At 46.6% G+C, this 14,302-nt stretch overlaps 1 protein-coding gene across 4 annotated transcripts in view; it reads right to left on the bottom strand.

Annotated features, from left to right (window-relative positions):
• Window positions 1–14,302, bottom strand: part of FXR2 (FMR1 autosomal homolog 2) — a 395,300-nt gene that overhangs the window by 225,752 nt on the left and 155,246 nt on the right. The window lies entirely within an intron of this gene.

Here is a 14,302-nt window from a genome sequence, read left to right as displayed (position 1 = left end):
AGCATCTCCTCAACCAGACCTCACATTGGCTCTGCTGCACAACACATCCTCAACACGGGATGGTGCATCTCTTTATAACCAGGATTACGGTACTGCGTTCAGCAGACTTAAGCGGGTCCCTGTAGTCGGCCGGCGCTCTTTGCCTTCGAGCCGAAATTGTGGCTTTGTCCAGGTGCAATATGACCAAATAGCCACAGTTGGCGCTCGGTGTTTTTTGCCACTATGTTCACTGAAATCTTTAAACTTGCATATCTCCGGCTCTAATGACTGGATTTGTAATTTTGGCCTTGATTAGTTCTTTAAAACTTGATTTTTTTCTAAATTGGTGTGGATGTTTCATATGTTGTGTTTTCACTTTGTTACGGTTTGAATTGCTGCATAAATACTTTACACAGTGCCTCTAGGTTAAGCCTAACGGCTCTGTGCCAAACTACGAGAGGGGTGAGCACAGGTTAATTTGGGGGTTGCTTGTGACCTCATCCTTACAAGGATTGTGGATGCTGCATAAATAGGGTTTCATCCCCCTCATACAGTAACCCAATTTCTCACACAGACAAAACAACATTCAACAGACATGATGCATTTGCACTCCTTGCAGTAGATGAGAAGATTTGATCAACCAAACCACCAGCATACTATACTTCTCCCTTTCAGTTCATTCTTGAGATCTAAATATAGGTGAATTTGCTACTTCAGATCTTTTGATTAGGGAGGGAGTTCTGGGTTGTAGATGCCCTTGATATTTTGAAAACATTTTGAGGCTTTTTTTGTTGCAGGATGTTCATCTCCAAAACGAGTTGGCCCCAAGTGAAGGATTAGACACCTTTTTGGAAGTCCGGAGGAAAAAAGTCATTATTTTGAATCCATTCAGCACAATATCTAGCACCAATCTATTCTTGGTATTCTTTACAATAGAGGAATGAATGAAACAGTTTATTAGTCAATTAAACCCATAAACTTACAAAGGACATACATTATGAAACATGTAGCTAAAATAATCTAAAAACGTATACATCAGCGTCAAAATATTTTATTTCTCAATTGGAAAACAGTTTCAAGATTGACTACCCATCATATTTATAAATCACAAATAAAATGCCAATATGCAGAGATTAAAATGACATAGAACCTTGGAAAAATCTTACATGCCACACATATACCTACAGATCTAAAAGTGATTTAGGGAGAATTACGGTGTATTGGTGAGCAAACTTGAAGAGGACGTGGACAACTGGATTTGTTTGCCGTTGTCCCTCTTAGATAAAATTTCTATAATGAAAATGGTTATACTCCCTAGGTTTCTGTTCCTTTTTACAAATATCCCAATTGTACTTCCTGGAGTGTTTTTCAAGCGGCTCACCACTATTTTGATCAAACTAGCCTGGGCTGGCAAACAACCGAGGGTTAAATGGAAAATTCTCACATTGACATACCACATGGGAGGTCTAGGGGCGCCAGATTTCGATCTTTATTATAGAGCCGCGCAGTGCGCACATGCTTCCCTCTGGATGCACGGCTCGCCAGACATCCCTCATCTTCACATTGAAAGGGAGGTTGCTACCCCCGCCCCTTGCCTACGCTGCTGTTTTCGCCCCTGACCGTAGGACTGAAATTCTAGATTCGATCAATGCGACCACCCATGCCTGGCATCACCTCAAAGATACAGGCTGGGGCCATCCTGTATTCACCTCTCACTCCGTTGGAGTGGTGTCATTGGTTGCTGCCATGCAGGAACAGGGGCGCTGTGAGTCCACTCGCTTCCATTAGGATCAATACAGCTGGGAATTTATTTGAGGGAGGCACAGCACAAACTTGGGACGCCGTAACCGTTGGCGTGGAAACACCCACTCTTCTAACCAAATTTCAATTTTATAGGACCAGACATGCATTACTTCAGCTATTGGAGACTGACTTGGCGGAACGGCCAGAACTGACTGCCCTTTCATTAGTTATAAAAACTGACATACCAACGAGACTAGTTTAAGTTTTATAAACACACTATGTTCAATAAGGAGAATTATATTACAAAAGCTCGCTTGGCATGGCAAAGGGACCTTAATATGGAGATTGAGGACACATTGTGGTCATACTGTTGCACTAACACGAAAATAATATCCTTCAAGAGTAGACACCGACTGATACACTTCAAATACCTCAATAGAGTTCACTACACCCCGGAGAGACTTAGCAGGTATGGTCTGAGGGAAGACTCCAGGTGTGACCGTTGCAATGAGCAGGTTGCTGACTTCATGCATTTGGCATGGTTCTGTCCGGGTGTTGCGAAATTTTGGGATAGTGTATTCTCAAAAATGGCTGTGATTACAGGGCGGGCACTTGAGCCGGAGACTACCCTGGCGCTGCTGGGCTACTCCAAACCTTTGCCTCCAGGGATGAGTAGGTTAGTGGACATGGGGCTACTGAGCCAAGCGCAGAGTGGCGATCTGTTGGTCAAAAGTGCCGCTGCCTATGGAGACCCAATGGGCATCTGATATGCTGTATTGTTGTACTCAAACTGAGTACTTTAGCGAACTCCTTCCTCCCCGTAATAGGCCCAAGAACTTCTGGGTGCTGTATAGTGCGTATAGAGCTGCTAAGTAAGGTGACAAAGAGGCTGCTGAGGGTGAGTGATATGCTTTGAGTGTATATTATCATGTAGTATAGTCACCCCGTAGTGCACCTTGACATGTAAGATCGTCCCATGGGGTTCCCGTTTGAAGTGTGGTGATGTGCGAAAGACCGTGATTTATAGTGATAATTTGTGGTTGGGGATACAATATTGGTTAAACATTTCGATGGGGAGAGTAGACAATGATATAGACATGATGCGTTGTAGTATATCACTACTGTAATGTACTACCTTGGAATGTAAGATTGTCAGTAATTTCTGCAAATGTAACGCCATGAAAATTGGAAAGTGTCCTTTTACAGTTGCTGTTAAGACACGGTTCGAAATGAAAAATAAAGAATTTCTTTTTTTTTATGTGGTTGTTGATCATAAACCAACCTTTTCATTTGTTAATTAGGGAGCATAGAGGACTTGCTGGAAAGCGGAGCCAGAATGATCAAGTGACTGTACAAAAGTGACTGGCGTTTTTCAAGTGGCACCTGAAGGCTGCTGTCTGATGCTTCCTTTGATGATTTTTTGCCATCTGAATTTTTGTTGGGGCTCTCCATGCACCTGTATTGGGAAGGATAACTCGCTGGAATCCAATAGCACATCCCTTGTATTGGAACTTCTGAAATCCCTTCTCTGTAATCAAAGACATGAAAGTTTCCACTTCACGTTTAATCTTTCAAATCTCTCAATTTGTGTGCAAGCCAAAAAGATGAAGCTCAGAGATGCTGAACCTGGTAGGATCATGATGCATGAAGTATCTTGAAAGTGTGAATGACTGACATGCCGTGGCCGAATTTCATCAAAGATGCCTTCAGCTGTGTCTTTCTCTGCCAATGCTGATCTTTTGTACTGGAAGACATTACAATAACTAAACCTTTGGAGTCCCTGAACATGCCTAACATCTCATGAGAACAATTTGCTGGAGTTGACTTGCTGCATCATTTTAAAAGTAAAGTCCACCGTGACCGCATCTGTACAACCTCTGGTTTAATCAGATGAATTTAGTGTAGAGCGGGATAGCGCACACCAGCAAGATGAATTGTCATCTGCATCTTCTTGGGGATGTAGGTACAGGCATATGTTAAAGGAATTTTCACAATGATATCCGTTTAACAGACTGTCACAAGGACAATTCTTTCTTTATGAGATGCTCTTTTCTGTATGGTCTGAATTTTCTCTCCTGAGGAGCGGTTTAGGGAAAAGGGTAAAGTTGACAGGGACCAATATGGAACCCTGGGAGACTCCACAGGTAACAGGGATCTTTACGGCCCTGTGAGACTGCTTTAAGAGCACTCCAGGACAACCAGGTCTTGATGATATGCTGGCACCGTTTGAGATGTTGGGTTTCTAAAGAAGAAGCCTTTTAAGTACAGCTGTGTATTATTGGCATATTGAGGAATCTTGATGCTGTTCGTTGTGAGTAGACCACTAAGCATGCCCCTGAAAAAGGTGAAGATGACCAATATGGAATCCTGGGAGACTCCATAGGTAACGGGATCTTCAAGGACTTGAAGGTGCTCATGTGAACAAACTTGTGCTGGTTGCAAAGTGAGGCGGAAAACCAATAAAGGACATTCAAGACTCCAGAGTGCACATTGGGGTGGGATGGTCGACAGTGTTGAAGGCAGCTGACAGGTTTTGCAATATTAGGAGGTAAAAGTCATCTACACATGCTGTAAGGCTCTTCGGTTTCCATTATTAAGGAAGCCAAATGCTAATCCAAATATCTTAAGCAATTGCAAACCAATCTCAGTTTTCCCTGCCCTGCAAAAATGTTGGAGAAATTAGTTAATAAACTATCCTAGTTCTTAGAATATAATCATCTCTTGCATGACTCTCAATCTGGGGTTGGTTCAGGTTTTAGTACCAAATTCATTTTGTTAGAATTCACAGGGTGTATTAAAGATAATCTTGACCAGGATTCCTCAGCAATGGTGATCCTACTCGGCCAATCATCAACGTTTGACAAGGTCGCTCATTCAATTCTATTAAATAGGCTTGGGAAAGTTAGAATCCAAAGTTGGGCCGTGACTTGGCTGAAATTTCTTGAAGACAGAACGCAGGCTGTTTATCTCCCGCCTCATATACCTACTTTAAAACCTCTTGGATAAGGGGTTCCACAGGGATCCACACCGAGTCCCACTCTTTTTAATATACATATGGAGCCAATTGACTAAACTAGCTGAATCGTAGGACTGGAGTGATTCCATACGCTGATGACACTCAACTTCTATCTTTTCATGACAATAATGCAAAGGCGCGGATTTAGTTTAAATGGAACCCTTCAGGTGCTATTTTCAAAAAGAAACTTAAGATCCTTCTATTCATTTAACTCTTCGCTTTGGCTTATTCATTTTGTTTTACTGCATATTTTACTTTCCGCTAGCGCCAGGATGTTTTTTCAGAAGCAGCTGTGTGCTTTACAAACTGGATTGCATTGTATTGTAAGGAAGGAGTCTTCTATGATGTTTAAGTTAGTGGTTTCCATATTTCAACGTGATCTGAAGCCAAGTTGGTAGTCATGCAGGATATGGTTGACACTGGTGTGATCTTGGGAGTTGATCGTAGACTGCGTTTTCATTGATTTTGCTGTTGATGGTTAGGCGAGTGAAGGGCCTGGACATATAGGCGCAGTAAATTCAACAGCAAACCCTACTGCACAGCAGCGTTAGAGTACCTTAGGTACTGCTCTTTCCGGTAGAGACTATCTAGTTGCAGATTCTTTGCCATTTCAATATTCCCCACACGTCAGGCTCAATCTGGAAAAGCTTCTGCAGTCCCTCTGCATGTCGGAAGGTGGTGCTGTGTGGCTCCGCACTGATGTCATTCCGCTTCGGAAATGACAAATGGGGCCAATACTGGTGCCACTCCCGGGTGCTGAAGTCAGTTGCTTTCAAGACTGTTCACATCCCAAGAAATGAAATGAAATGAAATGAAAATGTGATTTGTAGAGCGCTGCAGCTGCCCTGAGGCGTCCAGGCGCTAGGAAACAGAGAAAGCCCTCATAAGGTTACTATTGTTTAAGCATTAAACAGGAGAGTTTTTAGCTGTTTGCGGAAGCTGGTCAGGTTGGGTTGGTTTCTCAGCTGCAGAGGGAGGGTGTTCCAGAGTTTGGAGACATTGATGCAGAGTCCCTAAGTAAATTGCTAGACAGTGCAAATTCCTAGACTAGAGATCTTATTAATGGATAGAGTCCAATCACAGAAAGAGGAGGGGGGAGGAGTCAGTTAGGAATCTGCGACTAGATAGAATTTCTACCAGAAAGAGCGTTACCAAATGTAAGTAACTTGCTCTTCTGAAAAAGACTTCTAGCTGCAGATTCCTCACCTTTTGAATATATACCAAAGTAGTCAGAGGTTGACCAGGGCTCAAACCAGAAAGACTTGGCCAAACAGGCAAAATGCCCCTTTCAGCTAACTTGACTGTCCAGTCAATAGTGCTTTGTGACTGTATGGAGGGAAGCCTACATATCCACCAGGCAAATGTCTAGCATAGGGCCTCAGAGTGCCAATGCAGTGGTAGCAGCTTTGGCCCTGGTGGAATGAGCATGCAGTTCTTCTGCAGGTTGCTTTTTGGCCAGCGCATAGCAGATCTTAATGTAGCACATGATCCAGCAGGAGATGGTTCTCTTCTACATGCCTTTGTCTTCTTTTGCTCCAGAGAACCAAACAAAGAGCTGATTGCCCTCCTGGTGGTCTTTGATATGTTCTATGTAGAAGTCCAGCACTTTTGTGGGGTCCAAACAATGGATTTCCTCTTCAGATGGGTGAGGTGGAGTATAGCACACTGGCAGGTTGAGGGTTTGACAGACGTCGAAAGGAGCCATAACTTTTGCAGGTAGGAAGCTAGAGTTCGCAGAACCAATTTGTCTGGGAAGAAGGGAGTGTCCGGCTGATTGAGATCGAGTGCGAAGCCTACTCAAACACTGTGCTGAAATGATGGCAATGAGGAACACAGTCTTGATTATAAGGAGCCGTAAAGGACAGCTGTGAAGCTGCTCGAACGGAGTGCACATTAGATAACTTCGGCCCAGATTAAGGTCCCACTGAGGCACGACAAAGGGAAAAGGGGGAAACATGTTGCAGCCCTTTCAAAAACCGCTTCATAACCAGAAACTTAAACACCAATGGCTGATCTGGCACCCGTAAGACTGCAGAAAGGCTTGTGCTGCACAAAGCTACAGCAGTGTTCCAACAACAGGTGCATACTGTTTTGTTGAGGGACATCTGGCTGCCATGAAGACTTCAATCACCTCCTAAGGAAGGTGTTCAGCTGTCGCAGTGCGTCCCCCAAGCATGAAGGTGTAGAGTGCAAAGGTCTGGGTGTAGAACCCTGCCCTTTTGTTGTGACAGCACGTCCTTTCAGAGAGACAGCCTGATCGGAGGACATATGCTCAAGCCCAGGAGTTCGGGATACCATACTATCTATGCCCACGCCAGAGATACTCAGATGGCTTGGGTCCAGTCTGTCCTGATGATCTTGAGAACTCAGGGAAGGGGTGTGATCAGTGGAAAGGCATACAGTAGTCCAGAGTTCCACTCGAGGTTGAACACGTCTGCGAGTGGGAGATGCCTTGGAAGCTTCAATGTGCAGAAAATATGACTTTGCACACTTTCGTTGGTGGCGAAAAGATCTCGCCCAGGTTCTACCCATTCACAGAAGAGACCTTGCACCAGCTCCGGGTGTAACTGCCATTTGTGATCCGCTAACCCTCGACTGCTGAGCTTGTTCACCGTGACATTCAATGACACTGCCATGTGGTTCAACACCAGGACATTTCCTTGACTGTGCAGCCACTTCCAGAGGTGTATGGCCTTCTGGCACAGGGTCTGAGACCCCACACCACACTGGTTGGTGCAGTACTACATGGCAATAGTGGTGTCCATGAGCACCTGTACCATCCTCCCTTTGGTGGATGGAAGGAAGGCTTTCAAAGCCAAGTTGATTAGAGTCTGCTTCAGGAGGGTGATGTGCAGCCGGGACGCCACCAGAGACCAGTGGCCCCTGATCTCCACCTCGCGCAGATCACCACCCCAAATCAGAAGCGACAAATCGGTCACCACTGTAAGGTCTACCAATGACCCAATCGCAGTCCAGCAAGTACCACTGCAGATATTTTGCAGTCTAATTCAAAATGTGAAAATGTCGAAGAGAACATCTTGATGCATGGTCTACTGGGGTATCAAGATCCCACTTCAGAGCCCACATATGCCACCTTGCATGCTCGGCCAGCAGGATGCAGGAGGCCATCAGTCCCAGCAGTCAGGACTGAGATTGAAAGATCGGTTTCATATGATGAATGCCCTGGACTCTTTTCAAGGAGGGGGTTACAAAATGCAAACTGTATCTAGAATGGCTCCGATGAAGGGGAGCATCTGAGAAGGAGTCAGATGTGACTCTGGCATGTTGATAATGTACCTCAAAGATGACAGGAGGTTCATCATAGTCTGGAGGTGTTTGAGGACTGCCTGTGGTGAGCCTGCCTTCAAAAGCCAATCATTTGCATAGAGGAAAACTGGAACCCCGAACCTCAAAAGGTGTGCTGCCACAATGCCATCACTTTTGCGAATACCTGAGGGGCACCAGTGAGACCAAAGGGGGGCTGAGACCAAAGGGAGCAGGGCAAACTGAAAATGGTCCTGTCCCACCACAGACAGCAAATAGCACTAATGAGTCAACAGAACTGTTATTCGGAAATGGGCGTACTGCAGGTCCAACCCAAACATCCAGCCATCCACGCTCCTTGGTCAAAGGCATACAAGACCTGGGCCAGGGTGACCATTTTGAATTTCTCCTTCCAGAGGAATGTCTTGAGAGGGTGCATGTCTAGAATAGACATGCACCTGAGTACCAGAAAGCAGCAAGTATTACAACTACGTCCTACTTCTGGCACCCTCCAGACAGCCCATTTGGCCAAAAGGGATTGCACATTCTGCCACAAAAGGGAGGGGTGGTCTTCCGTTAGTTGAGTGAATGGTGGAAAGGAGAGATGGTCCTTTCACAGACGCTGGGAGGGGGTGTAAGGTGTGGCATGGAAAAAGGAGGGGGGTAAGATGTTTCCCCTGTGAACAATTTACAGGACCCACCTGCCCAACATGATCAATTGCAACCAGACAATCGGTGGACACTACCTCCCACTAGGTGGCTGTGTTTCTGAAAGAGGTTTTGCAGGTGAAGTTGTGGGGGGCGTAAAGCTAGATGGCAAAATAACCTTGGCGGTGGGCACCACAGCCTCTACAGCAAAACTCTGCCAAAGCCACAAAAGAAACAATGGAACCACTGCGATTGGCGAGGTGGGGCAGAAAGGCACAGATAGCGATGGGTGGCTCTGCGCCACTTAAAAAGCTCAAAAGCAGAAACAGCTTTTTTCCTTGAAAAGGGGAGTCCCATCAAAGGGCATGTCCATGAGGGAAGACAAGGCATCACCAGGGAACCCAGTCAATCGCAGCCACACATAACTGTGAAATGCAACGCTGGTGCCTACGGCCCGCCCAATGGAATCAGTGCTGTCTAAGCCACAACGCATCATAAACTTGGCAGTATCATGACCATCCTGAAATGCCTGAGAGGGCACAGGGCAAAGGGCATCCAGCAAACCAGGGAGGACTTATGCCAACTAATCACAAAGGGCATGTGAGTAGTGTCTCAACAAACAGCTGGTGTTAACAGCGTGGAGGTCCAAGTTGGTAGAAAAATAAGACTCTTACCAAATGTTTTCCCTTGCTTAGATTTGCTATCAAAGAGACCGGTGAGGAATGTGATTACAGCGGCTAGTGGAAGATTAGGATTTCTGGTGAGGGGTGCTGCAAAAACAAAACAAGCATTGGCATATGTTATATGTTATGTTATATGCGGTTTTATACCGCGCTCAATTACTACCGGAGTATCCTGGCGCGAATAGACCGCTGGGGAACCCGTCCTGGCTTTCCCTGTGAGATGGTCCCTACTGGGTATCTCCAAGGTGAAACCAGGCATCCCCGGTGTATGTGGGGGGCCGTTGTGGAGATGAGGCAAGCTATTGCCCAGAGTTGCAGAGTGTGATCCCTGGTTAGAGTAGGCACCGAGGTGAGAATTATCGAGTCCGCTGACCCTGGTCCACGACCCTGCCGCGTCGGGAATTGAACCCTGGTCCCGGGCCGTCCTCTACTCCTGGGTCTGCCGGCTCTAACCAGTGAGCCACACCACTCCACTTAGTATATAGTCAATAGTTCTCGCTTTTGGGACCTTATAAGTATTTAGTTATGCAGCACAATATACTTGGTGCAACAACACCAACAGTTGCATGGCTAAACACTTACAAGGTCCCAAAAGCGAGACCTATTGGCTATGCCAGTGCTTGTTCATCATTGTGGCTCTGAAACAGTAAAAGTTTTCAGGAAGGGCAGCTGGGTAGAAAGAGGCACTTACTTTCCTTGGCCGGCCCCATTCCAATGAATCAGCCTCAATCGGTATTAAAGGACTTCGGTATCTCGGTCACGTTTCTGCACTAAAACTTGCCTTTCCAAACAAGAACTTGTCTGCGTTTGTTGCTTACGAGGAGGCGGGCAGCGGTTTTCCCTGGGACAGGATCGCCCCTGGTGTCACCCGGGACTGTGAGCGGTATTCACGGTGTTCAACACCTCCTCCCTCCCAAAATAATGGCTGAGGTAAGAGGCAGTCAGAATGGATCAGAGACCGTGGCCGTGTCCGAACCTCTGCTCCGGTGATAAGATCAGAAGAGACATGGGGCGCAGACAACAGTGCGAGAACAGAGCGAAAGGAGAAGGGAGGAATGATAGCGAGGAGACACCAGTGTGAGACCTCGGAAGAGAGTAGAGGGTAATCAAATAGAGAGGAGGTAGAATTTAAGCGAACTATAGGAGACAGGAGAAGAGCTCCAGGAGACAGGAGGAGAGCTATTTCTGAATTAAACGAGGAGCAGGACCCTATTGCGGGGTCCCTAAGCCCTTGATTATTCAAGGCTTCTCCGCCCTGGAGCTGCTGGTCACTCCAAACTGGTAACAGAAGAGAGTGGAGTGGAGTTTTGAAAGAAGAGAAGGTAGAGTTGAAAACGGGGGTGCGATAAAAACATTAAACAGGAGTAGAAGAAATGACCACAGCCAAAAGCATGAAAAGGGAAGAGAAGGGATAACCGCAGCCGAAAGCATGAAAAGGGAAGAGAAGGAGTAACCACAGATTAAGCGAAGAGAGAAGAGGATGAATGGATGGGGTGGGAGTGGAGGAAAAGAGAAAGAGCAGGAAAATGCAAGACCAAACAGAGAGAACACGAGAGGGAAGGAGACGGTAGGTAAGAAAGAGAAAAGGGAAGCAAAGACATAGTAAAGTCAGAGGGGGTAATAGAGTGGAACGAGTGCGTGAGAAGCGAAGATCAACAGATAATCGCAAATGAGAAAATAGAATGATGAAAAATATAGGATAAAGAAAGAAGGAAAGAAGGGCAGATAAAGTGCAGCAGTTGCGTGAAATAAGGGACAAAAGATAGAAACAGTTGAGAGAAGTTGGGTGTGAGGATGGAAAGAGGGACACTGTGGCTAAAGAAAAGTCAGATGTGATAGAGAAAGAGCAGGGAGAGAGACATTGGATAGAAATGTGCGATGGTAGGAAGAGAATGGGCAAAGACATCAGTCAATATAAAGAGAAGGAGATGTGCAGACACAGGGCTAGACAGAGCTTGCCCTACACTGAAGAGTGCACTCGTGCATATAGACGCACTCTAGATGGGAGCCAGAAAGACGCGCACACAGACTGACATCCATAGCGAAAGAGACAAACAGACAAGCCCATAGAAACTTGCAGAAGTACAGGTGCAGACAAAGTAGGACAGATACACACGCTACCAGCCATCGACTTAAGGCTAACACCTAGGAAGGCATAACAGAATGGGTGCAAGCTAGAAAGTGACAGAGTTACAAGACACAGAGGAGCATACAGGGAATGACAACAATTTGGCATGTTGTATAATTTGACAGAGAGACGCCATGGCGTCACACGCTGGGATATAAACACAGAGAAAGTGGCTGGCCCACAGAGAGACACCAGCGTACACAGACAATACGTAAACGGCGCACACAGGTGTGCACATAGTATAGGAGCACACACACAGAGTACTCACACCACGTGCAACCACAGGAAGAGCAGAGACCAGAATCACGCTCAGAGCGCACGCGGGCAGAGCTATGACAGAGAACCACCTGTGTGAGGAAGAAGAGAGGGCGTGAGAGAGGAGAGAGCACAGCAAGGACACTCGTCAGACCCGGGAGGCTGAGCTCACAGGCTGGAAGGGACAGAGCTCCTTCGCCCGCCTGCTGTAAGTGGCAGTAAACCTGGCACCAAACTTCAACAGCCCCCTAAGAGGGCACCATAGACCGCCAAGGTGCCCACCGGCGGAGGTGCTTCCAGTCCACCCTGTACCACGGGCACAGAGAGGGCAGCCAGGCCGGACTGCTGAAAGCTTTGAGGGATGAACTGGTCCTCCGGGGAGAGAAGTGAAGACAGGCCGGTACCTCTGGGAGAGGAGTGGGAGGAAGAGAGCTGCAGCCCGGGCGAGGAAGGGTCTGTATCTGCAGGGATTGGTGCGAGGAAGGGTCTGCTCCTCTGGGGGAGAAGTGAGGCGGAGGGCTGCACCCCAGAGGAGTGAGGACGGGTCTGCACCTTTAGGTAGCGGAGTGAGGACGGGTCTGTGCTTCAAAGGAGTGACAAAAGCACTGCCCTTCAAATAAGTGCAAAACGGTCTGCACCCCGAGGGAGAGAGCAGAGGACTGGTCTGCACCTCAGAAGAGAGAGGAACGGTCTGCACCCCCAGAGAGGGGAGTGAAGATGGGCCGGCACCTCTGGGGAAGGAGTGGGTAGGAAGAGGAAGGCTGAGCCTCAGAGGGCACAGGCGCCGAAAGTGATTGCGATGCACTTAATTACCTGTGACAGAGGAGAAAAGACAGATGGCAGGTGCATGCTTGCGAGCGCCCAAGCTTCAGGCCACCAAAATGCCTGTGGTAGCACTTTGAAAACCCTGTTACTAAAAGTCGAGCTAGCACTACATGCGCTGCTCTAGGCTCGACCTAAAAAGCCAGGCTGTCTGAAGCAAGACAATGGCGCCTAGCAATTTGTCGACTGACCGGTAGGCCAGAGCACGGCATGGCCAAATCCCTCAATAGGGTATCCATCAACGCTTCATTGAAAGAATGAATCACCTTGGTGTAGGAAGCAGACTGCTCTGTGGCTGGTCTAGGGGGGAGAAAAAGACCAGTCTCTGGAGAGGTATCGAGGCCACTAACCTCCTGTAAGTCCTCACACCAACTTTCATCCTGGTAGTGCTGAGCAAACTCATCACCCAGAACACAGTCATAATCTGAATCCGTCCCAAAAAGGAAATGCAGAAAGTGTTGTCGACCATGAGGTAATTCAAGTGGGGAAAGCAGCTCTTCAGCCGCAACACTCATCGGGGTTGGACCAGCACCAACTGAGTCTGGGAGAGGAGAATCTGGGCTGACTCCTCAGGTGGCAATGTTAAATGTCGCATTGATGTGCTCGGGCAGGTATAGGTCGTAGCATCAGAGGCGGTGTAGGAACCAGATGGGCTCGGAGGGCCTAGCTAGTGCTGAGGGCGAATCCGTCGGCAGTATTCTAGGTAAAAGGTTACTCAGGCGAATGAGAGTAGCGCGAGTAAGCAGAATCCTGCTTCGATTTTTGTGTTTCCTATGCTTACCTGAGGATTACAAGCATGATGAAGAGCCAACCTCTGGAGCAGTTCAGTCGACTCCTGGAACTGGACCGAGATCAAGCCTAGGATACAGAATGTAACTTGGAACGGTCCGAGTGAGGAGTCTTCTTACGCTTGGCAATGTAAAGATTTGCCTCGTGTTCACAGATGGCTTGTGGCTCGACCCCAGGCACACCTAGTGAGGATTCGTCACAAACACTTGTTTATGACAGTCCCTACAGGACCTAGAACCTGTGGTTTTAGGCAGTGACATACCTTGCACACACAAGAAAATGTGTGGAAAATATTGAGTTAAGTGTCTGAGAGACAAGAAGGGAGCTCCGGATATGCATATGATTGTGTAGTGGAAAGAAAGGAACTGACATCAGCTCGCTGGAGTGGTGCGTATACAGAGCCCCCAAACACTGAAAGACCTGTTGAATTAGGCAGCCATGGTCACAGAAAAAAAATGGAAGTACAATAAACTACTAACAGATAAGATATAAAATCTACCCAGCATACAGCAAAAATGGTGAAATAACCAACACAAGTCCTTAATCATTGAGTAAATGCAAAAATCCAGACAAAGAAATAACGGATCTGGTTTCTTTCTAAGTGAGTGGAAAAATAAACCTTGATGGGCTTGATCAGATAGGGCAGATTCCAGAGTTTGCTAAGTGTCCACATCGATTGGCCAATATTTTTAAGTTTTAGTGAGAGAACAGTTTCCATCTTTTTCTCTCTCTTAAAATGTACTGTTACAAAGGTGCTTTCAGTTAACCAGATATAATATAACTAATTGAGAAGACTGCCTATATTTGAAAAAGAAAAAAAACCAATGTTGCCTCTTAGGGACAGGTTTTCATGTTCCATTTCAAAATATTTTGTAAAAGAAAATCCATGGTTACGCACATGTGGAAACATTCTACCTTTAATTAGTGTCAGATAACATGACAGAGAACTGTGTTTTTTTATATAATGCAGGTGTC

Source organism: Lissotriton vulgaris, chromosome 12 (genome assembly GCF_964263255.1).
Source record: "Lissotriton vulgaris chromosome 12, aLisVul1.2, whole genome shotgun sequence".
Taxonomy (NCBI): domain Eukaryota; kingdom Metazoa; phylum Chordata; class Amphibia; order Caudata; family Salamandridae; genus Lissotriton; species Lissotriton vulgaris.
Note: the sequence above shows the minus strand (reverse complement) of the source record. Positions and strands in the feature narration are given on the sequence as shown.